The following is a 24,370-nucleotide window of genomic DNA, read 5'->3' as shown; positions in this document are numbered from 1 at the left end:
TACGAAAATGAGAGTACACTTCAGAAAAGTTGTTCGACTGGTTGGTTTCAGTTGAGCAAAACGGAGAGGGCAAATATGCAAAAAAATATGGTGAGCATTTTGTGGCACATGTACTTCCTCTCACTCTGTTTATTGAACGTTCAATTTGTAAACATTTCCGATATTTTTTTTGCAGAAAATATAATTTGCTAAATTTTACCACTGTCATGTGTCCTTGGCATTGTGTATTCTATGCGATAAAAAAAATATTAATTGCACTGTGCCAATTTCCGCAACTAAAAATAGTAAATGCACTGCAATTGAGTTCATTGCAGCAAACAAGTTTTACAAACAAGAATAACAACAAATCACGCGACATAACAGAGACAACTCAAACAAAGAACGGCAAAAGAAGACGAAAAGAGAGCAGCGAGAGTGCATAAAAACACATTCTATTTACATTTAATTTCGGCGAGCTTTTATTAAACACAAGCAATAAACAGTTTTTTTTGAATTCATAAATAAAAAGTGAAAATACTGTGAATATTTATTTATTAATTCAATAGAAATTTAAATAAATATATTTAAATTAATTTATTAATAGAAAAAATGAAAAGAAATAAATGTAAGCAAATCCGAATTTTTCAGCAATAAATTATTGTTGGAGTTAGAAAAGAAATTACTTTTTAGTTATTTTTTTATCGCCGTTCTTTTTGATATTCACGAAAGTGAAAAAAGTAAGACAAATATTAACAAAAAAAATAGTAATAATAAAGAAATAAGTAAATAAATAAGTGTGAAAAAAAAAATCACAAAAAGAATTTTAAGGCAAAAATATTATTAATGCTTTGTAAACAATTACAAATAATAAAAAATTCCTGTTTAGGTTCCACATAAAAAAATAAATATAATAAAAAAAAAAAAAAATAAGATAAGCTTAATCTGACGTTTATTTTATTTATAAATTACTTACAAATTCATTAATTTCTTTCAATTACTAAAATGAATTTGCATAACTGTGTACCGTTTTATAGTTCATTATATTTATAGCAAGACCTTTCACCTTCCTATGTTTTAGTAAAGATAATAAATATAATCGAAAATATGTTAATAAATATAATCGAAAATAATAAATATAATCGAAAAACATCAGTTAACTGTTGCTATTCATTCGTGTGTTTTTATGAATTATCTACGGTTTAAAATCAATTTAAATTCCGTTTTATAGTTCAGCATTTTTAAGCATGACTATTTACCCCTTCCTAAGTTTCAGTCATAAAAGTAACAGTCTTAAGCCAAGTGTGTTTTTAAAATCTGCAATGCAATAAAGTTTTTTCTTATAAAAAAATAAATAATTATATATTTTATCAATATATAATATTATAATTATATTAATATTTAATTACATTTTTTAAACTGAGTTTATTATTTCTATAATATTATACTAGCACTACATAGTGCTTTATGGACACAACTTTAAATTAGATATGAGAAAAATTAAATGTGTATTCAATCATGTGCAAAAAAACATAGAACGTGGTGAAAAAAAGAATTGTGGTAGTAAAATAATACTCACATGTAAATTCTCTTTGCTATATAAAATAACCATAAAAACGAACCATAAAATTATAAATGATTTTAACTGTTATACAACTTTTATAATTTTAAATTATAATCATAACTTCTTTTAGTAAATATATAATGTATATTTAAACAAATAATGATAATAATTTAATATAAAATGTGAAAACAAAAACTATATATTTTCTAATTTTAATAACAAATTAACATTTTAATGCCAAAAAAAAATTTTTTTTGTAAAAGAAATTTTAACGGAAATATTATAACAGTTTCTATTAAGTTCTACATGGAATTTAAAATGCGCTATAAAGTAGGCAACATTTATTTTCGAATTACAATTCAACTGAGAGTGTTGCATTTTGTTTTATTTAATAATTGTTCAGAGCAAGTTTGTTAAAAAATATGATTTATTAATTAAATAAAATTTAAGTGTTATATGGAAATTGAACTTCGGTGGATTCGATAAAAGCCTTCATGGAATTCTTGTTCATCAGATTATGTGCATTTATACAACTGTAACGATATTGAAATAAACGCTTCAGTATGTTATTGGCCAGCGTCAAAGGTAATTTCCACTCTTGGATTGTTCTCGTAAGAATAACGTGAAATTGTCAAATATATAACCCAAAACATGGAATGCAGTAGAGAGGAGGACAAAGGAAAGTAGTAGAGAAGAAAGCACTAATCTCGCAAAGAAATGCAGCTATGATTCAAAGAGCTACACGGTGATTTTTACATCAAGTCATGGCGCAAAGCCATAATCTATGGTCTACATCGGTGTAAGTCTTAAGAATTACTTACCTTTAATATAAAGTAATTAGATTATTTAGATTAAATTCGGTTTAAAACAAAATTTAAAAAAAAGTGGTCTGGATTAATTTAACAATTCATTTATTTTGTTTCATTACAGTTCATTGCATATGTTTTTTACAACACTCACTATTGTCTTTCCATTTAAATGAAATGGATCAAATGCGCAATATCATTTTATCGTTTTCTTGGTTTTATTAATAACTGAGTTTTCTGGCAGTTTTCTGGAAGCTGTTTATATAAGTTCACTTTTGAAGAAGGCTTTAGTTTACATACATTATAATGTAGTAATTTTAAGAGTATTCTCAGAAGGATGGTGTCCAATGTAAGGGGACATACCCACAAGTAAAGTATTGTGCATGAGTTTGGGGGAATTGACCATATATATCAAAAACATTACATAATGTTAAGGTACGTATATAACTTGTTACTGCTATTATTTTTATTATTCATACTGACTTCAATTCATATTGAAGTTCATACTGTGTTATGCGTAATACCTATGTATTACTATGTTTTTAATGTTTTAAGTAGACGAAAGGGCATTTAATCAATTCTCAATTTTTATTATATTTCTTAGGAGAGAACGCGGGATTAGGTTATATTTTTTTGGGAATGTAATGACTCTTTCGGATTTCTAGAACTTTTGAAAAGAGTCTACTCGAGAAATTAGATTTATTATAAGTGTTATTCTTTCAATTGCATAATCCCATAAACTCTAATTACAACGATTATTAATTCTATCTTATCCTGGAGATGTGCGGGATTAATCCCTAGAGTTTTGATAAATTTGTTAGGTCTGATTTGTTAGGTATTTTTTGATTGCTCACGATATTATTTCCTCATACATATTTTCCGCATCAATATATTTTTTAAAATACATTTTATCACTTTTAAAACATCAGTGAATGCTACAGCTTCGTGGATTCTGATCTTTAGGTGATATGTATTGTGCATGACGAAGGAATGATCTTTCTTTGATATTTGCAAGTCCGTTTGTAAGTCTAGATCAATCGATGGACGAAACGCAAGTTTCCGAGAGTTGTATAAAGTTCAGTGACGGTTTAGCACTATAGTAGGTAGGGGATGCTGTAGAAATCTCGGCATTGCAAACCATTAAAAAAGCGAAAAAAACAATTGTATGGAATGATTAGGGTAATGAAATTATAAAATAATATTTTGTCATAAAAATACTTTTTATTATACGTAAAACTAATAGCAGAAATTTGAAAACAACAAGGCATAATGAACTTCATATTAAGTATTTTTATATATAACAAAAACAAATATTCATTTATACTAATGTACTTTCTTAATAATTTCAAACATTTATTCTTGATAATATTAATAAAATTTTACTTTTCCGGCTTTTCTATCGGCAAACTCTCTTACTACTGCATTAAAGTCTATGTTTTGTGTAATTTCGTTTTCGATTGACAAAGTTGCCAAGTTTGTTAACCTGGGTTGAGACATTGCACTGGACCCGCAGTTATGATATGATCAATTTTTTTTAATATTTCATACTGGTGGCCAAGTAGCTGATTCTGATATATTCGTAATAACATCACTAACGTCAATGTTTTTCTCATAGGTATCTAGATCTTGTAATTGATCACTAGAGCCAACATTTTCAGTAAAATCTGACTCTGTAGCACAAGAAACATTATTTTGAGACTTGATATCAGTGTTCTGAACTTAACAGAAAACCTATTGTACTTAACGATTGAATGTTGTACGTTATGGCCTTATGCCATTAAGATTACTGATATGACATGAATTAAGTATGAACTTCATATAGTGAAATAATTTCACTTTCTAAAAACCCATGCATATTAACTGAGAGTCTGGGAGTCTGTATATTTTAAAATGAACGATTTTGTAGCAAGGTCGGTGACACACTAACAACCTTTTTTAACATGTCTAATTCGTAATTTGAATTTAAATATGGACATAGAGGACTTGTCGCTAGACTTGAATGTCGCGAACACTGGAGCATTTGCTTAAGTAACTACATAGACTTTATTTTCGTTAATTACCTTAATTTTGAACTACTTCTCCGTTGTTCTCTTAATAGAGATTTTTTACAAAAATCATAGTATGCGTTTATAATCTTTAAACGACAGTTATTATTTTCATAATTTTAAAGTTTTTTCTATATATTTTTCAGATAGAGCAGTTAAAAGTGTATTCATTCTCTAATTGTTGACTCGATGATTTGCTTATTCAAATAGAAAGATATACATTTCCGCTATTTATGTTAAAAAGGTGAGTATATAGCGTAAATATTTCTTGTAAATCCATTTAAAAAATTAATTTGCAAGAAAAATCATAGAATTTTTATTAAAAAGTGACATTTCTTACAGATCTCATAATTTTTTTTACTGACGTAAATTTACAGTTTTGGGTAAAGCACCCAGGTGAGTACTCCATTTGAAGACATTATATTGATTAAAGTAATTTGTTAATTTGAATAACTATTAAAATTTTTTTATATTTACCTAACTATTATTACTATTGTAAATATTGGGCTCTCTTATATTTTCTTGATTGCGGGTAGACATAATTGTTCAAATTATAAATCTTATACTCTTTTTATTATTACATTTGTAATTATAAACGAGTGGCTTCGGGATGTAGACCCGACTGTTCTTGGAACCTAGAATCAGGTAATGTACGTTAGGTACCCAAACTAAGAAACTTGGCCAAGTTTATAGCCTTGTCAGGTTGGTTTGCTTCCGCTTAAATAACGGATATGTGCCTATTAACGTTGTTCGTACGCCGACCGCAGTGGTTCTTTTAGAAATTCTTCTCATCTGAGTATTAACAGTGCATAGTATGACCCCGGGAGCTCAAGTTGGCTTTGGGTACAAGGCCGGCCGTCTCTTAAGCATAACCTTAACTACGTAGTAGTTCTTGGTCGGTGCTCTTTCAAATATGAAATGTGAAAACCAGTATTTTTGACATGTTTTACTGTTTTACTATCGAATAGGTAAAAATGTTGTGAAAGGAATAAAATTATTATGCAGTGTCAAAATTGATTTGCCAATTTTGATGTTAAAGATTCCATCACTATTAAGAGCACTACTTGATACAAACTGGCAAATAACAATTTATGGGATCGTTGAGACATTAAGTCTATCGAATTCGATGATCGAGTTCATTTAAAATGCATAAGTTTTAAAATATTGATATATGGATTCTTCAGGTTCAAAAAAATGTTTTAGACGGTAAAATATTGGCTTTAAATAAAAAGGTTGAAAATTATCTGCATTAGCTTTTTGTCATGAAAGTAAAAAAATTTGAAATGGTATTCAGGCCTATTCTGAATCGCAAGGGAATGGGAGTTTGTTCCCTGTTCCCAATTCCCCTATTCTGAATAAATTTGGTATGTTCCCTGTTCCCAATTCCCCTATTCTGAATCGCATGAGAATGGGAGTTTTTTCCTAATTTTGCACAAATTCTCTCCCTACCAAATTGTTGGGGACACAAGTTAAAAAAGTATTAAAAATGGTTTAATTTAATATAAAAGTAACTGAAAATGATCAGATTTTTGAATATATTTTAATAAAATTATTATTATAATAAAATTATTACAATAAATTTAATATTTTCAAAGTTTTATTTTTTGATTAGTTTTCCGAATATATTTTAATAAATTTAATATAACAAAATTTTCATTTAATATATTTTATTAAAATTATTATTTTAATAAAAGTATAACAAATTTGAAATATTTAAATTTTTATTTATTTATTTTATTCACACGGGTTTTTTCCACTAATTAAAGTGTTAACTATTGTTTTTAAAACAATAGAAAAATGAAAGGAAACCAAATTCTGAAATAAATGGATTCCTAGAATAAGTTAAAATAAACTGCAATTATGTACAGGTAAAACATTGCTTCTTTTTTATTGTAAGATCTGCACAGGTATAAACTATTATTAGTTCATTAATTGAAGCATGAAGGACATTTCTATCCTAATTATATAAAAAAAGTAAATTATCATTTACGCAAATTTTATATAAAAGCAGTGCATGTTTGAAAATAAAGACATTGAAGAATTGATATCATAACGTAAGGTTTTTTTAATTAGTTAAAAATTTAGAAAAGAGTTAAATTTAACATTTAAGTAACCAATAATAATAAATTTTTCGAATATATTTTAATGTGATATTTAATGTCTGATGTCTGATAAGCTCCTTCAGCAAGGAAATGCAAACAACCGCTCAATTTCACAATTGGAGCAACTGCAAACTGCTTCTTTGCTGGTTGTAGTTCCTCAGTAAGTTCCTCTAACAGGTAAATAAATGCTGGTTTATTTACTTTGTAATATTTTTGAAATCTATAATGAAACAAACGTTTATTTTAAAACCAAATTAAATTTACATTTGTACTTACAAGAAATTAGGCAGCTCAAGTGGATTTGCTGCGTCTCGCAAGTTTCTCCGATTGATCCTCTGTTTCAAAATTTCTTGCTCATGTTCTTGAGCCAAATCCTCCGTTAATATTCGAAATGCAATTGAATGCATTTTTAAAGTTTTTGAAAATTTTTTATATAAATGAACACCAACAACTGCACAATTCTTTTTATATTTTTATTTTTCTCATTAAAATAAAAGTTTTTCATTAATCACTTATAAAATTATTTATATTTATTTCTAATAATTTGTGCAGCAAACAAATAATGCGATTTTAACATTTAAATCAACATATGATACGCAACTGTTTTTTTTGTTTTGCTCATTTTCTCACTTTTGGTCATTAAAAAGTGGCATGGTTGCCAAAATTTAACAAAACAAATTTGAAATTGTTGTTGTTCACGAAACTGCTGTCTCCCTAGCGATTCAGAATAAGGGAGCTGTGTGTTCGGGAACAGCGTGGGAATAGGGAGTTTTTTCGCTGGGAGTATTCAGAATAGGCCTGATTATGTTACTGCTAAATAGATGGTAAAGGGTATTAGACTATAATGGACAATATATAGATATATATAGATTTTATATAAATAATCGTATTTTGTTTTCATAAAAAAAAATTTAATTACTTTAACAACAATCCTATAATTTAAAATTAATATGAATTATAATAAAATTATTATTATTATTTCCGTACTCTATTAGGAGCTTAACGAGTCTATAAAAGTTTTCCACTGGTGTCTGTATTGTGTGCTACTGCTCTCAACTCGTTTAACAATTTGATCGTCTCCTGCTGAACTATCCTTCAGATCATTGCTGGTCCGCCTCTGCGCCTTGTCCCCTGGGGGTTTCAAGTAAGTGCAGAATGCGCGATATTTTCATAAGGCTTACGTAGTGTGTCTCCAATCAAACCATACTTCATTTTTGTCTCACTGTTTATGTTTGTTTGTTGCGTTATTCTCCATAACTCTTAATTTAAAATCGTTCTAGGCCCCATATGCCTAATATGTTGCGCAGGCATGGCAAGTCAGGTTTCCGATCCATATAGGCATTCCGATTTAACGCATGCGTTAAAAATTTTAAATTAAAATTATTAATATCAGTAATGTTTCACTAAAACATAAAAATTATAAGATTTTAATGAATAATTTTCTTTTTATTACATTACATTAATTTATTAAAACTTTTCACAGGACAGTAGTGATTCCTATTGCGATTTTTGTTTTGTTTTGATGTGTAACTGATGGCAATTTCGATTGTTAAATCTGGGGTAATTTATTCAATCGACGAGATGCTTTTTTAATGCACTTTTACTGCAAATTTGATTAGTAAATCTAGGGCAAAATGTAGAACAGTCAATCAGTCAAGATCAATTTATAACACTCTAGATATTTTGCCAGAGTTGAAAGATTACTCTGCAATTAACACCTGTTTTATATGATTTCACAGATAAATTGTGATTGGATTCGATATATGTATTTGTGAAAGATATAAATGTCTACTTACACTACTTGAAAAATGTTAGATTACTCTAAAAATGTCCGATGGATCAACAAAATTTGACAGATCGAGAGTAAATCTAAATTGCATCCAGATTTAACAATAAAAAACTCCATTAGCTCATACTAAATAGAAATCCAACTTATTCTGACTGCTTGTCGGTTTTCCTTTTTTAAAATTGTTATACTTACTGTTATCTTCCATTGCCTTTAATTCCAATTTACGTAAAAATAAGGAACAAATAAATGTCTCATCTGCTACGGTTTTAAATTTTTTTTACATATTTGACAGCTTCACCTTTTCTTCAAATACTTGCCACCCTTATATAAGTAGTTTAATTAAAATTTATCCTATTTCTATAACATGCAGAATAAATCTTCGGGACTTCCCATAGCGTTAAACAGCGCAATCTGAACATGAAAGGATTAGCGGTTCAACTGTCACTAGAATATGCACTGACTGTACACTTTACTAACTAATTTATTATATCATTGCCGGAATTTCAATATTCGATTTGTTGTAGTGTTAAACGAAAAATCACAACTCAATTCACCCTCAACCCTCTCCCCTCTTCCGTTCTAACGCGAGTATGCCAAGTCAAACAAATATGACACGTTTATCAAAGTCAGCAACAACTCCCCCGTCGCTTAAACCCGTGTTACGCACATGCTGTGTGCTTTGAATGAGGGACAGACATAAAGCTTCAATTTACAAAATGTGAAATATTATGACTGCTTTTGAAAAGGATAACAATAAAATGGGTTGGTTTGGTTACGTTAATCCAATAACAGGCTTACATACCAAATCTTCTACTGACGAGCGCAAAACAAGAACAAGCACAAGCAGCGACACACACATGCTATGCCAGTGTAAATTTACTTACCATCGCCAATACAAGAACAACAGGCGATGGTTATAACAAAACGCAACAACAAAAACGTATTATTATACGTATTTATGCACAGTCATAAGCTGTTTTCAAAAGTTTTAATTTTTTATTCCATTATTATAGTTCGAACGTAACGGAACTGACACCTTTCCTTCAATAACAAACAATATGCAGATATTAATTTTAGAATAAATAATCATATTCATAATAACGTAAACGAAAAACGTAAAACGTAAAACGAAAAACGTCTAACGTAAATTGAAATATTTGTGCGCTGGAACAAGCAGTTGTAAAGTACGTAAGTAAGTTTCGATTGCTGTTTCTGTGTGTGACGACCCCAAACCGGGCGAATCTGTCAATTGTTAGACATTTAAATAATGACAACAAAGAAGACTGCAATCGAAGTAACAGAAACTTTGAAAAACGTCAAACTGTTGTGTATATGTGGATGGCGTTTTGCTGACGCAAACTGCTGATTTGAATGGAGATGATGCTGATGTTAATGCAATGCCAGCATTTTTAGTATTTAGGATTCAATTAAATTTAAGTAGGAACTTAAATTAGTTACTACCGAACACCCTTGTGTTATTGATGTTTCGATGTTTTCTTATGCAAAGCTGTTAAGTAATTCTGTTTAATGCGTCTATGTTCGTCGTGTGCATATCTGGCCTCTTTATTTTGTTGGTATGTCTTTCTGTTAACTGTTTACTGTAGGTATTAAAGAATTTTATAAAAATGTAAGTTGTTATTAATTTTATTTTGTAAATGTGTATTTGTGTGTGTGTGTGTAAACGTTTCTATAAAGGACCTAAGTAAATAAATTATCTGGGAGATGTACAATTTTAAATGCCAAATACCAACAGTTTGTGTGCAATTACATATAAACAGTAACAACTGCGTCAACACTTAAATCAGCATTAATGGGAGCGAGGAATGATTTAGAAAACATCACAAACAATTCGCTGCGTTAACGCCGCTGTCGCCGCCAACGTTAACGTTGTCGTTAATGCCAATTATGTGCTTTGTGTTGTGCTTCGTTGTTCGCCGTAAATACTTTGATGCTTTCGCATTTAGTCGCTTGTTCATTGTGGACACAAAAGTTATTAATTCCTAATTCCTAATGCCTAATGTAAACTGGCGTTGCGAGGAGGCCAAGCAAGTCCCTGTTTTCATGATTTATTCATTTTAATAAATATTTTTGTATAGTTGCGCTTAAATGTCATTGCTTTGGGCTAGGGCTATTGTTTTCAATTTTATGGAAATTTCTGCAATGTCGTTCATTTCTTTGAAATAATTTAAATACTTTAATCCTTAAAGACTCAATGGTGTACCCATTTTTAGTTTACATTTGAACTTATTATTCATAATAATCTTAAAAGGATTTAATTTGTGTGAGTGGTAATATTTATATTTGCATTTATTCATTATGTACAATAATAAATAGTTAATCTTTTAAGAAAATAGGTTTTATGATTCATTTAGTAAGAATTTTCTTCTTTATTTACTACTACCATTGAAACTAACATTCTTATATCCTTTATTCCTCAAAAATCCCTCTAAACTTTATTTTATATAAGATTTCAGCAGCTACTTGATTATATGTGTACCATCAAGAGCTCCTGTTGTATTATTTATTAAAAAGAATTACATTACATATAAGTTAAAATATATCTGAGTCTGACTTACTTACCTAAATGGTCATAACATTCTGTTAACGGGTTTCGCCTGATGTATATCTCATTTATATGACTTATAGGCGTATATGACTTTTCAAGTGCCTCTGCTGAGTGCGTCCTGCTTCAGTTTTGTACATCAAGTGCGATTACTGAAGTCGTATCCAAATCCTCATGTACGACATTTATTTTTGCCACTGCACTAAATCGCCATAAAAGAAAATCATTGATAAATATGAATAGCCTAGCTCAATAGCATACATGTTAGTTTTTTAGGATTCGCAAAATTATTGTCAATTTATATTTAGAAAGATTCGATAAATAAAGTAATGAAAAACAAAAAAAATAAAAAGTGCGATTACTGTCCTTCAACTATATCATTCCAGCGGTGATATGGTGTTTCTATACGTCTTTTTTTTCAATGTTTTAAAAACCCTTTTCCATGGATTATTGTTATCTATTCTCATGACATGACCAAACTCGTAAAGCCGATGAATGTCCATTCGCTGTTTTAAGTCAACATTGTGATAAAACTCGTATGTGGTTGTCATCGCCAACTCATTGAGGAGTTTTAACATACCAACTTTATAATTAAGTGATACATCGGCTATTGAATCGACAAAACAATCAATAAAAAAACTTTAATTTGACAACAGATAAACTTTACTTATCAACAAAGTTTCTTTTGACAGTAATACAATTATTCCAGCGTTTTTCTAACATTTCGATGCCTCTCTTGTAGAATGATTCGTCTTTGGCCTTAAAGTTTACACATAACTTACTGTCAGTTCCACTCTGGAGCAAAATGGTGGATCCATTATTACAAAAAGCAGGATAAAACTGCTTCAACAGTTCCATACAGCTCTCATAATCTTCAACACGGTGTTATTTTTGATTAACTGTCAGCAAAGGCGACTACCATAGCTTTCTCATAAACAAATGTTTATGTAAGTTGAAGCAAACATGCTCCATTGAATTCCTGAAGGTGTAACGTATCTCCTATAACTTTACTCTACGGTTTGCAAAATGATTTTGTGGAGCTTTTAGATATTTTCCGGTGTCATTATCTTTTTTGGGTTACTATCGCTTTGGGCATCGTCGGTGTTTCTTTACCATTTGTCTCGTTTCAGCAGATTCCGGTTAGTATTTATCATGCTAAGATGTTGTCTTTACGCCATATTTTTAGATCTGAATATATTAAAAAACAATGTCATTAAGACAGAAGTAACTAATTCAGTAATTGTTCAAAAAAAATTGTCACTTTTTACATTATATATGAATTTTTCATTAGTACCATATTAGTATAGAAACTTATCAGTAGAGTAATTCAATTATAAATGATATTCCAGCAGCTTCATCAAATTTCTGCTTCATTATTCGTTACCACTCGTTTTATAGCAGTAATTTGCAGATGGATATTTCATACATTATCTTTTCACTTAGTTTATCGGGTATCTAAGCATCGAATCTCTTCTTGCATCCAATATTACACAAATGCCTTAAATGCAAATATTCTGTTAGATCTGTTTCATATAAAATTTCATGGACTTTTTACAAGTATATAAAAACTTATATAGCAACGGGATTGTTCCTAACAGTTACAATGTACTAAGTGCATCTGATCGGTACAATATATGTATGTATATTACTTTCATTTCAAATATTTTATCAAACCATACATAAAAAACAGAATTGTACGATTAATCAGTATTGTAATCGTGGGACCTGCACACGTATTACTTAATATCTATGAAAGAGTAAGATTTGAACAGCAATTGTTATTTTGATTACTTATATAAATCATAGCTTTTTTTATTAATTCAAAAAATGTTTAATGCCTCTGTTAAACTTTTTTTATTGTCATCATTTAATACTTGTTCCTTTATCGTTTAAAGAAACAGCAGAATGGTAAAAATCTAAAATTATATATTAAAATCAGTTATTACAATTATATCAAATGAGCTTTCTTTTACTGGAAGACTAATTTAAAGCGAAGAAGAATTATAATATTACGCAGCCCTCCAACGCATTTTATCTGATGAAAAAGATTAGCAAATTTACTACCTGTCCTGAGTGATTGATGCGAATCTATGTATGCTCAAACTTTATATTAAAATAATTTCTGACATATATACTAATTGGTTTCATTTTAATAGAAGATTGATTTTAAACGGAATGAGAATTATAATATGACAGCCTTCAATACTAAATGAATCCTATGAAAATTATAATACTTATATACAAGTTGCTTCATATTGAAGTAGCATAAATTAGGGAAGTGATTTTTTGGTCCCGGAAACGAAGAAAATCGTATAGGTTGAGGGGTGTATCTTCAGAATTTACGAGATAGAGCGTGTTTAAGAGAATCCTATTCTTCAATATCTCAAATATCTAAGTAGTATCAAAAAATTCTTCAATATCTGAAGAAGAGTTCATTCGAAAAGATTTACGAAATACACCAATTTAGGGCCTTTTAAATGTTTTATGATAAACAAGAATTGCAAATACGTGAGTCTACATATCAGAATATTCATATTTTATATTAAAATAATTTCTAACATATAGGCTATATTGATTTCATTTTAAAAGAAGATTGATTTTAAATTGAACGAGAATTATAATATAACAGCCTCCAATACTAAATGAAGTCTATGAAAATTTAAATACTTATATACAAGTTGTTTCGTATTAAAGTAGCATAAATAAGGGAGGTGATTTTTTGGTCCAGAAAACGAAAAAAATCGTATAGGTTGAGGGGTGTATCTTCAGAATTTACGATATTCAGCTTGTTTAAGAGAATTATATTTTTCAATATCTCAAATATCTAAGTAGTATCAAAATATTCTTCAATATCTGAAGAAGAGTTCATTCGAAAAGATTTACAACATACATCAATTTTTGGCTTTTTAAATGTTCTTGAATTGTATATTTATTACATCCATGTGATGAAATGGGTTCGGGAATGTTTTGATAAATTATGTTTTGAAGTTGATTTATTTGGAAAATTTTTAATCATTTTTGCAAAAAATTTTATTTTTCTTAAAGTTTTAAAGTTATCTAATTAATAATTTCAACAAAAAGATTTTCTTTTTATCTTTATTTGTTTACTTACTATTTTTCCTTAAAGTGAACTATCTTAATCTGCATATAATTCTTTTCGTTTCTTAGGCCGTGGGATAACCTCTCGCATTTACATTACGTGAAATACAATAAATAAAATTTCTAAATGTGTAGAATTTAATAGCAATCCGGTGTTCTTACATTAAAAACTTACCATTAATTTTAATTTTAAAATTTTATTTTAGTAGCCTATATTTTTGGGTGCAGCTAGACTTCAACTCTTTGTCCTATCAATCCTGGAAATGCGAAAGACATAAGATTAGATTCAGTGCAATATACTAGACTCAGTATTTACTCTTATTATAAGGTACTTCGAATAGTATTAGATTACAAAAATAAAATTTTATTATTTTATTAATTAATTGAATTTTTGGCTGACCATATAGCTGCGCCGAATAAATAAATAAATAACAGAATAAATATATAATGAAATTGCTGTCTTCTAATATGTCCAATAATCTATCTGTTTCGTTTTGAGTCTGGTGGCAAATAGATCCTCAGTAAGACTTCCGGTATATAAACGATCTGCTATTGTATATTGAACTTCTTCTAGGTTTTGGCCGCTTCTTGGATTACTTGGATCACATGGTTCACTTTTGATTGCTTTTAGTGCTTCATGTTTTTTTTACCTGGTTCCATTTTTGGGTTCAATTCATCTCTATATGCGCTGTTTAATTTTTTCAAAGATTTGGGCTTTTAACTATTTTTCGCTTAGATTAACTTTAGTTATTCCTTGATGTCACTGGACGTTCGAATTTGGCGTAAAATGGGTCATTTATCGACCCATTTTATCGACCTATGCAATTTTGATAACAGCAATTATACAATTATACCGATTTAAGGTTTGAGTTTAAGAGTATCTATAATCTTTTGATATAAATTTTAAAAATAGAAAATAAATAGATAGATTTTTAAAGTAAGTTATATCCTTTTGACCTCTAAAAATAGGGTTTAAGAATATGTTAATAATCCAATAACTTATGATAACTTATGATAAAAACTTTATATGTATGTGTTAGTTGATTAAAAAAATACAATTAACTCAATTCATTAATTATTATCAAATTTGATACTTTGAAATCTATCCTGGTGTTACCTAAATGTAGAACAGTTCAGGACCAAGTTAAGTAAGAAGTTTTCTGTGTTATCATAAACCAAGTATATCACATTTCTTGCAGGAAAGGATCACATTAAAGTAAAAACTTCTATAAGAAGAAAAAAAAGCAGAAGAAAAAAATAACAGAAGAAAAAAAAACAGAAACCAATTAAATACCAATATAAGGAATACAAAAATTACCCAATAGCACCTAAGATTATTAGTAATTCCTTCTACTCGTATTTGAAATGGAAGAAGCTGACCAGACAGCTGTTATGGAGTCTGTTGTTTTATGAAATATTTATTGAAGTATTTTTGGTTCTGTCGAATTTAATAAGAAAGATTTGAAAGTAATTTTACATTTCTTCCCTATTTTCTACATAATTTGGTTTCATTGATTTTCGGCTCATATTTGGAAAAGAAAAAAAAACCTTCGGAACGAAGGTGCAAACACCTGTCAAAACTGTTGGAAAAATAATAAAAATTAAATCAAATAAATAAAAAGTTTAAAAACAATTCAAGAAATTTTCACACAATTTCCGCACAAAAGGAACAAACAATGAAACCGAAAGGCAAAGATAAAGAAGTGTGCAAGGTGCAAGCAAACTTCAATTTCCTCCAGACGCTAACATCGAGCTGTTGTGCGCGTATCCTTGTTGGCCGTATGTTTGTCTTTACTTAAAGAACATAACAGTTTGGTGCGATGAAGCAAATCCTGCAGCATCATAGGCAGGCAGTTCAGCTCCTAAGATGCGACAGAGCAGAGCCGCAGCAATCATAAAAGCGAAATTTCCGCAGGGAATCACGAAAGAAACACAATTTCATGATGAAGTGCCGAAATTATTATTTTTACAATGCGAATGAAAAAGAAGGAAGAAATTTTGAACTTAAACAAAAAGTAAAATAACGTTTGATGTAGAGCCCAAGAAGGGCTGGAGAATTTATTGTGATTGATGTTGGCCATGCGATATACCTAAAGCGTTCGGGCACATTCTTACCCATATACGTGTAAATGAATGCAGTAGATGTATTTTGATATGAATTGAATTATATCTTCCGTCCTGTGTAGTTGCAGATTCACATGTGGAATATGTGTGGGTTTCGATATTCATAATTATGCCGAGTTTATTTGTGTAAAACTTTTTCAAACAAAGCAGCTGTTCTTGGCAACTCAACTCGATTTATTTTAGAAGAACGGTATGTGTTTTATGCTCTGGAACCAACTCAGCAATGGCGTGTGAACAGCAGGAATAGAAGCTGAAACTGGTTGATTTAGTACTGCAAGTAAATGAGTTATTTATTATTAATATTCTGAAAACTCTCATTGCACAATATGTGGTTCTACACGCGAACTATGTAGCATAAGTAGATTCGCAAAAAAAAATATGTATAAAATATATTTAAAACGGCTTGTAGGATATGGATCAGCTTGTTAATTAATTTAGCAGTTATTTAATTTTTTAAAATATAAAATATAAATTTTTCGTACAAAATCCATACAAAAAAAAAAAGATAAAAAATTAATATTAATAAAACATATATAAAGAGATAATAATTTGACCACGCACAGAACGGAACTTAAAGACACGGATACCTTTGGTTTATATATCTGTATTAAGCAAAAAAATGAATGAAAACTTCGTTTTGGAAATTCTATATTCTCAATGTATATTGTCACAATACGTATGTGGGTTATATATAACAGAAAGATGTACTTGCTTCTATATAGCTAAATTGCGTTTAATACACCATTTAAATATCAAACATTGAAACAAAAGGATTCCCAACTTCATCCAAGTTACTATTTTTATTGACATTAAAGATATAGTGGATACTATGAAAATGGTGGACCATATTCTAAGATTACTCTTCTCCAAAATTGAAGAGCAAAACAAAATAAGCAATAACTATATTCTACAATGTGCGACACTAACTTCTAGTTTTTGATTTTTAAAATTGTTGGAACAATTTGAGGGGCTGTAGGTAAAAATATTTATTTTTATTGCAAATTTAATGAATAAACTAAGTTCATATGTCTAAATTTCAATATTTGAATGTTAATCTGTTCTTGTCAGGGACCTATATCTTTAGTTAAAAAACAGATTATAAATTTAAGCTCAGTGAATCCTAAATCCGAAAATTGTTAATAATTTAAAAAATAGAAAATAAAAACTTGATATACATATGTCCATATCTTTGTCATTGATATTGATACATAGCTTCTTTTCTCATATGCAATGGATGCAGTCAAAAAACTTTGCAAGATGCAAGATAGTACATGATCCAGGTTCCTTTACTCGTTAAGAAGTTTTCATTTCTGAATCCAAAATGAATTTTGAATTCCTAAATTTATTGTACTTTATATTTATTTGTTTGTTAAGAAATTAAGACTTCTTGATGTGTTTCTCATATGTTTCTGAAAAGTTATTTTGATTTTTAAAGTCTCGGTTTATATTTAGCACAGAGGTCATTTTTATGGCTTTTTCTGAATGTTTAATATTTTAGTCGTACTTAGTCGTCAATCGCTTCTAAAAAGCATGGGCATCGAATTGGATAAATTGTAAATCAAATACTCCTTATCAAATACTAAGATTTTAAGTATATGAGCATCGTACACTAAGGTACGATGCTCAAAATATTATATATCTCAAAATATTAGGTTGTTCGGAAAGTAATTTCGTTTTTTTTTGTGGAAATAAAGATAATTTTCACTGCAATCCGATCTCATGTGTTGTTATTTCCCGGTTTTCATCAACTAATGCCTTTATCGCGTCTTTATCAGCTTCAACCAGGTTTCCGGAACGTGGTGTAACTTCGACATAAAAATTGCAGGATCGAAATTTATCGAACCAGTTTTGGAACTGCGTACTGTCAACACATCTTCTCCATACACATCGGTCAATTTCTTTCTGGCTTGAACAGCATTTCTACCCTTTCTGTAGTAAAAGAGTATGATATGTCGAAAATGCTGCTTATCGCTCTCCATATTTAAAAGGGCACCAACCAAAAACTACTGCGTATAAGTAATTAGAATTTTTCACACACAAGCCTTGCTATAAGAGCTCGCAAAGCATATACAAATTATACGGCTTAAGTGTGAAGTTGGATGCAAAAAAACACAATTAGATCCTCTGTCGGGAAAATACGAAATTACTTTCCGAACAACCTAATAGTTCGAACAGTTGTCTAACATCTTGATCAATTGAAAACATTTCTAATGAATTTCACTTGTACCAAAGTGGTAAAAATTTGTACCTTTTTTGGTATAAATATTACTATTTTAATGATTTGTTATAGCACCAGACCAGTTAACGTGCTTAAGATTCAAGTAATTTAAGCAATCTCAAGTTAACTAGCTATGTTAACTCGTATAACGAAGCCTATTAGAATTCTGGGTTTCTTATACAGTGAAGCAATACGACTATAGTAGTGATTTTAATATAATAATATTAGTAGAAAATATTAAATCTTTATTAATGAATTCTATAATTACTATTTACAATATGTATGACACTAAACACTATAAAAGTCAAGGATTTTTTAAAGTTGTTTTGCTCGTTTAAATGCGTGAAATTTTTTTATAAACATGATATATTTTAATATTTTGTATATGTCTCCCTCCTACCTTCTTTTTAACTAAAAGAAAACAAAAATTTTATTTTAAAAATAATTTAAATTGGGGTTTAATTTTCGTCCCCGGTGTATAATTATACGAGGATTTTGTAGTTGAGTTAATTATTGTTATTCAACCAAGTGGTATGTTGTTAAAATACATATCCTCTGTATATATCCCCTGTACACATGCTGTCTACAAAGTTTAAATATAGTACAAATACGGCACTGAAGCAATAAAAAAGTAATTATAAATACAACATCAAATTAAGTTGGGCAAATAATAATTATAAAATTTGAAGAAAAAAAATCAATATTCAAATACGCTTAGCCTGTGACCACATCCATATGCCGAACATTTCAAATGTCATAAGGACACAATAGCAGGCAGGCGTTTAAGCAACCAATGCACTACCAATGCGCTACCAACGCGCCTAACAACTTCAACAAAGCAGCAGCAACGTGCACCCATAATTATATTACTAAAATTAATAACAATGACAAGAGGAAGAGGAAGGGGAAGAGGAAGAAGAAGAGTGCTAGTCAGCCTGTTCGGTATTAATGTGAATCGCACAATATGACGCGTTTTTGTTCGTCCTGGTTCTTTTGTTGCACGCGTGAGCCTGATTTTGACTCTGAACGACGTTGAGCACGTCTCTTGTCCATACTTCCGTTCGTTAAGTGCAAGTTACTCGTATACGAAATGAGGTTGTTAAAATTGTTTGCCGGTCTTGCTTATGAAAAATCTCGTTATCCTGTCACTTGAACTGTTTTCCTGCATTCTGTGCCTTCCTAATGCGTGAGGCCTTCCTTATTATAGAAGTTTAATTTTAAAAATAAATTTTAATGTTTCTACCCATTTAATTACGCAAAAGAATTTCCCTTTATTAAAAAACAAAAAACAAAAAAGAAGTATTTAGTATTTTTGCAGATATCAAATTTGCATGACTTTAAAAAAGGGTTTATAAAACAATAACTGTTAGTCATTAGTGGGCAGAAGTATATCGCGATCTGCTATCTTTAATCTTTCACTTTCTGATAAATCATGCTTCTTGCATGAGAGACATGTATTTATTCCGTTTGTACTAGAGGAACAACTAAGAAATAAATGGGTAGATGTTGTATTCTGTTCACTGTCGCTGTCAGCATCGTTTAATAATATCGTAGGGAATGAGTTAATAGTTTTCGTCGATACGAAATCAGCTAATGATTTAAATTTACATCGATATAAAGCATTAGTTCCCAAGCGGTGGTGCGCATGTAACAGGTGGTCTGTGGGTTGCAGGTGGTCCGTGAGTTACAGGTGATCCGCGGGTTACAGGTAGTCCTTGGGAAGATTTTGAGGATTCTTTTGAAATGAGACCGTGTTATTTCTTGAAACATTGTCTATTCATAAAGCCCTACTTTTGAGGCTTTAATAAACAAATAAGAAAGATGAACTACTAAAGAGACGTGTTATATTAACATCATGTTAAGGTGATTTTAGGTTTTGGAGAGTAAACTGAAGATTGAATAAGGGTGAAGAAGAATTTATAAATTTATTTAGGATTTATAAAAAATATTATACTGTTCGTACACATATATAATTTTGATGAGTGTCCGATATTCCTATTATACGGAATTGAAAACGAATTTCAGTAAAGTTAAGTATTACGAGTAACCTTTTTCACTACCACAGAGGTGGTGTGTACTGTTTTTTTGGTGGATTTTTTATAAAAATGTTCAAATCTCAAAATCGTTACCTTGACGACTAAGCGATATTGACAAATTGTGTGTTGGGAAAAGTTGTTGAAATTAGCTGATTCGTTGTCAGATGGATGTGTCCCAGGAAGTTGGAAGTGATAACAAGAATTTTACACAACTTTTCGAAAACTCTGCTATATTTTTGTTTAAATGGAGCTTATGTAGGAGTATCTTTCGCATTATTTCCATTGACATGTTGTGGGTGCTTTTGTAGTTATCCTTTTTCTTATTTTAAAAGTTAGGCGTATCTCACCAATACTATTTTGTCTAATGGTTTTCTTTTAATCATATCTTTATAAGCAAAATTTGTGTTAATTTCTTTCCACATCTAATATTTTTCTTAGAAAAACTAGACTATATTTTACTTGTTGTTGTTGAATATTTGAACCTTAAGTATTTGGCATACTTGAATTGTGCTTAGCATTTGGTTTGCTTCCTCCACTTTGTACTTTACACCTTGGTTACCAAATGTAGTCAAAATGTATCTCACGACTGGCCAAGTATTGCTTGAGTTACTGACAATCTCCCCAAACGACAGACTTGAGCGTTCCTACATCATGTCATATTGCACGAGTGTACACTGCCACTGCCATACCCCTCACCATAGCAAATGTCTCATTAGGCATGTTTCATGCCCCTTTGACATGCACAAATAATTATAATTTAATACACTTGCTCTTTGTTTTGTTTGTTCTCCTGCTCTCCTGCCTTTTATGATGGGTTACTTACAGTATTCACAACAACAAAAAAAAACGAATGGAACCAACAGCAAATATATACAATACTATTGCTGCTCAAAGGGAAAGCTTCAAACATCCTGCTTAAAAATTAAGTAAACAACCCTCTGCGGAATGTCTTTCATTAAACCCATTTGCCTCTACTGCTTCCTTCAATAAAATGTAATTTATCAGATTTTTAAATTGCCGGCAATTAGTTGTTGTAACGTAGGTCTTAAAATTGTAAATCGACGTGAAGGGTCTTTCAAGCGGGAAAGTATTCTGCAGCGTGTTGCTGGCATATGCGTTCTCGTCGGTTTTGTTGGGTATGCACTTTTTGCTTTGAGTAATTAGTGGATTGTCGTGTGGACTGTAGATATTACTTTTGCAACTGGTTTGATTCGAGATATGTCAAACATTTAAATCTTTATAATAGCATTTTTGTTATTTATTGTTACATACTATAAACTATGTATACATTTATTTTTTATCCGTGAATCCGTGCAATGCTGCGTATTTAATTTTTATCCTACGTAAAGGACCACCAAATTATCTTAGCTTATTCACTTACTTACAACTCACAACTTTGAAAGTTTTGAAGTCCTTATGTATCATCCTATGAACGTTCGTGAAACTTTCCCAAATTCACTGCGATAAAAGTTAAAATTACTTCTGAGTCAGAAGTGCAGTAATGTTATCCTTTTTATCTTCCTTGTATTAAATTTGATTGAAATTACTTAAACTTTTCGGAAGTAGCAAAACAAATTTTCGGCATCTAGATTTTAAGGGTTAATGACTTTACTGTGATTCCATGAAAACTTTTCAGTTAGTAAAATATTTAAATATATTTTCATTTTTTTATAATTAAAATATATTTTATAAAAAATATGATAATTTTTTATTAACAGAGTCAATAAACGATAATAACAACTGAAAAGTTCTTAATTAAAATTAAGAATTATGTCTGCTTAGTTAATTAATTTTTTAAATATTTAATTAATATTAAGAAGAAGAAAATATATATTAGTAGTTTCCTTTGAAGTTTCTGCTTCAGTCTTATTTTATGTGTCTTATATATTAAAATTTATGAATAAAAACGGAAAATTTACTATATACTAAATAATAACGGAGATACTATAAAAATCGCAATTTAACAATTATAAATTTAAGGTTACAAATTTTTGTTTATAATTAAATTTTATTTTTGTAGTTAATAATGATTCAGAAAATTATTTCTATATTTTTTTTTCATAATACTTTTTATTTGTTATTATTTAATTGAGTACTTTTATTAGGAACTTAACTTGCTATATACTGTCTCCAGTTGTTTCTTTTACGTGCTGTTAAACGATTTCGTACTGAATTCTTTTTTCGATGAGTACTCTAAGGATATCATGTCCTTGTGCCTATGTGGGATGCCGTTTATGGTAAGAATTGTGTGCGATCTATCCGGTCGTATTCATATAAGCGTCAATAATCTTTCTGCTTGTTGTTTGCTGTAGTTTTTACAATATTTCTCAACCATCTATTAACGGAAGAAAGAATTGAATTTAATAAAGTGAAATAAGGTGATTTAATAATTCATATATAATATATATACATATATATATATGTAGTTTGCTTCGTATTCATAAATTATTTTTTATACATTGTACCAGATTTTTTCAAATTTTTATTTATAATTTCTACAAATGAAGTGAGACTTTGCTAAAATTTATAAGTTACTTAGGAATTTTAAGCTTTATGATAAGATCTTCATTTTAAGTAGGTCATGATCTACTAAAATATATTGCATTTAATCAGTTTATTGTTAGATTGTTCACCCTTAAACCAGATAAGTTCTACACCAATGGAATTATTAAGCTACCTGAAAAATGGCAAAAAGATCATAAATAATAATGACAAGCACAAAAAATTATTAAAACTTCATATTATTACTTCTTTTTATTAACAAAAAATGTTTGCTTAAAAATGTAGAAAAAAACATGGAAAGTTTTTATATCATCCAATATATAATATATAATAATATATTTCATTATTCATCATTATTTTCTATAGTAGATTTTTTAATCTAGAGAAACTGGTGAACGTTTTTTATTAAAAATGTATAAAGGTTGCCTCGAAATGAATGTTGCAGTCATAAGTTCTCTAAAAATGGACATACTAAGCGAAGTCTGTTTGGTGAAATCTTTAAACTTTAGTTTGTGCTACATAAGAGGAGTACCATAATAACTTCTAAGTACAAGCTTTGTTGTCGAATATTGGTACTTGCAGATAATGTTAAGTTTATTCTATAAAATGTGTTGTCAACAATTTCGAAAATCATACCAAATCAGTGAAATAAAGTACGATTGGTGTAATCACCATCTTAATTGCTTGATTTAGCTCCCTTTCACTGCTAGTTATGCGACATCTCAAAAAAAATTCACTAACTATTTTATAGAATTCTATTATATTGAAATCTATAAAAAAAATAGTTCTTATTTTATTTTTATTTTTGTTTATTTTTGTTTATTTTTTATTTAAAAAAAAGACATATTTAAAAGGCACATTACTCGCAGCATGCAAGAGGCATTTATTTGAACTGATATGCATATAATATCATTTAATATTAGGCCTGTCTATAATTGCTTTTTTATAGTCGAATATACATACCACAAAGTATATGATTATATTTTCGAAAGTATAATAATGTAATTAATTTTTTTTATTTATTGCAATATCTACATAACTCCAAAATTCTTATCGGTATTGCTTTTCATATGAGGAACTATAGACTATGGTATAATTACATTAATGTGTACTATAAACTAACAAACTTTAAGGGCATATGTAGCCTTAATATTTCTCTCTACTTTAAAAGGTAAAAAGATATTAAAGAATTGCAGTATTTAAATTTATCTTTCAAAGAAAATATTTGTTAAGTAAGCAAATTTTATTTTATTATTGAAATACTTGTAATAATAATAAAAAGGAAAAAAAATGTGAAAACATAAAAATACTTGAGAGTTCCTTATAGGCACAACGTGAATATGTCCGAAATACTTTCTAAATACAAAATGCTGCTGCTGATTGCATACAAATAGACAAGTAAATAACAACCTTAGGCTGTAATCTCAACAGGATACTTTAATATCCTGCTTAGATACAAATGTATACGAAATGGAATGAAATTAAACAGCACAAGTTGATTTTGGGGTGATGCCGTCACAACCTAAAATTTTTAATACTACCTTTC

General features: G+C 29.3%; 1 protein-coding gene across 2 annotated transcripts in view; it reads left to right on the top strand.

Moving 5' to 3' along the window:
- The first annotated feature begins 4,537 nt into the window (after positions 1–4,537).
- Positions 4,538–24,370, top strand: part of LOC119679885 (zinc finger protein 724-like) — a 38,148-nt gene continuing 18,315 nt past the window's right edge. For both annotated transcript variants that reach the window (XM_038092469.1, XM_038092467.1), the window contains exons 1-2: positions 4,538–4,635; positions 4,734–4,787. The gene's annotated coding sequence lies outside the window, so the exon portion shown is untranslated. The remainder of the gene's footprint in view (positions 4,636–4,733; positions 4,788–24,370) is intronic.

The sequence above is a fragment of the Teleopsis dalmanni genome, chromosome 2, assembly GCF_002237135.1.
Source record: "Teleopsis dalmanni isolate 2A chromosome 2, ASM223713v2, whole genome shotgun sequence".
NCBI classification, from domain to species: Eukaryota; Metazoa; Arthropoda; class Insecta; order Diptera; family Diopsidae; genus Teleopsis; species Teleopsis dalmanni.
Note: the sequence above shows the minus strand (reverse complement) of the source record. Positions and strands in the feature narration are given on the sequence as shown.